Genomic DNA, 2500 nt, shown 5'->3' with positions numbered 1-2500 from the left:
GCCCTCGCTTTTCACAAATCAAATGCCGAAGCACTTTGCATCGCGCCCAGTCCCCCGGCCTGCTTATTACTCGCGCATTGAACTGAGTTCATCGACACCGACACCTTCCTCCCCTCGCCGCATTTGTTTATGTCGCAAATCGAGTGCCGAAGCACTCTGCATTGCGCCGCGGCACCCGATTTGCTACTACTCGAGCATTGAGGTGAGTATATTTCGGCCACCGGCATCTCTTCCCCCCGCTCGCCGCGCTCGCTTTTCACAAACGGAGCTTCCAAGAGCTTTGCATCGCCCCCGACACCCGATCTGCTTATTACTGCAAGCATTGAAGAGGGTTCATCGATACCGGCACCTTCCCCCCGCTCGGCGCTTTCGAAATACATCTACTTGCGCGTACTAGTGGGTTCCGACACCGGCACCTTCCCCCCATCGCCGCCCTCGCTTTTCACAAATCGAATGCCAAAGCACTTTGCATCACGCCCAGTCCCCCGGCCTGCTTATTACTCGCGCATTGATCTGAGTTCATCGACACCGACACCTTCCTCCCCTCACAGCATTTGTTTATGTCGCAAATCAAGTGCCGAAGCACAATTTCTCGATACCGACGGGCTCCTATCCCTCCCTTTGATTGATCTGAGCGGTTACTGACATCGTTTCAGTGGACTAGAGGCAACACCGATCCCACATGACCCCCCCTTCGTGGTGTTCATCACCCCCCCAGCTGGGCGAAGAACACCTCCTAAATCCATCTTAAATCCGTTTTCAATTGCTTATAATTGTTTGTTAGGGACATTCGAGGCAGCAAATGTCGTATATAAGCAATTGGGGGAAGGGGGAGGGACTACTGGGGGCAGGGGAGGCGGTCTCTGCAAGGGGGTCATTTTGCAGAGAACCACTACTCCCCTATAGAGCATATTGGAGAAAACTGGGAAGGGCAGGGGGAAACATGGGATTTCCGAGGAGGGGCAAACGCCATAACTAATTGTACATTTGGTATAAAATCGAGATTTTTTGCAGGGACACTCAGAATAATGTCAGGCACCTTGTGGAAAAAGGCCAGATTTAATTTCGACCCAGAAGTATTTGTTTTTATTTTCCAAAAGGGGCAGAATGTCGAAAATCGAAAATGACAAACCGCTTGATGTTTCGGACTGCTACCACTTGCAAAATTTCCTTAAAATAGAGACTTATTTATGGTCAAATTATAGTGCGGGCAAAGTTGAACAGAATGCGGCCTTGACATGGCATTTGCACTCTAGGCAAGGCCATGTCGCGTTCTTGGCTTTGGAAATTTCCAACTCCGTTTCACTTGTAAAAGTGTATATCTTTTATGGTTCAGAACTGTAAGCAATGATTTTAGAGAAATTTAGAAGTTGATTTCAGGTCATTTGGATGAGTTTTCGATTTGATATGATATTTCTCGTTTTTGAGATGTAGAAAATCAAAATAAACTGAAAACTCGACCAAATGACGATATGTCAATCTTAAAATGTCCTAAAAATCGTCCCCTATAGGTTTGCAACATAAAATGCAGGGGGATATTTGAAATAAAATTGAGTTTTCGAGGTTTGGCATTCGTTGGCATGCTAGCGTGCAGCCATATTAGCCTCGCCAGGCAGGGGAATTAGCCTCGCCAGGCAGGGGAATTAGCCTCGCCAGGCGTGTTGTCTCCGTGTTGTCCGTGTGTTGTCTCCGTGTTGTCTGTGTGTTGTCTCACACGCTATTAGCCTCGCCAGGCGGGGAGATTAGCCTCGCCAGGCAGGGAGATTAGCCTCGCCAGGCAGGGATATTAGCCTCGCTAGGCATGGATATTAGCCTCGCTAGCCCATTCTGCCTGCATTCCTGCGGGCATATTAGCCTCGCTAGGCAGGGATATTAGCCTCGCTAGCCCATTCTGCCTGCATTCCTGCGGGCATATTAGCCTCGCTAGGCAGGGATATTAGCCTCGCTAGCCCATTCTGCCTGCATTCCTGCGGGCATATTAGCCTCGCTAGGCAGGGATATTAGCCTCGCTAGCCAATTCAGCCTGCATTCCTGCATGGATATTAGCCTCGCCAGGCAGGAATACTAGCCTCGCTAGCCCATTCAGCCTTCATTCCTGCAGGCAAATTAGCCTCGCCAGGCAGGGATATTAGCCTCGCCAAGGCATATGGTATGCCTTTCAAGGCCGAGCAAGTGCCATGCCGAGCAAGTGCCATGCCTTTCAAGGCCAAGCAAGTGCCATGCCGAGCAAGTGCCATGCCGAGCAAGGCCGAGCAAGTGCCATGCCGAGCAAGGCCGAGCAAGTGCCATGCCGAGCAAGGCCGAGCAAGTGCCATGCCGAGCAAGGCAAGGCAGCAAGGCCAGGCAAGCCAAAGCACAAGGCAAGGACAAGCAAGGGCAGTGTCAAGCAAGCAAGGCCAGGCAAGCCACAACGAGGGCAGTGCCAGGAAAGGGAAAGACGAGGCCGGGCAAGGCCAAGCAAGGGCAAGGCAGCGGCAACAAATGCCGATGCCGAGCAAGG

The sequence above is a fragment of the Argentina anserina genome, unplaced genomic scaffold (genome assembly GCF_933775445.1).
Source record: "Argentina anserina unplaced genomic scaffold, drPotAnse1.1, whole genome shotgun sequence".
Lineage (NCBI taxonomy): Eukaryota > Viridiplantae > Streptophyta > Magnoliopsida > Rosales > Rosaceae > Argentina > Argentina anserina.
The sequence above is the reverse complement of the archived record's forward strand: the minus strand, read 5'-3'. Positions refer to the sequence as shown.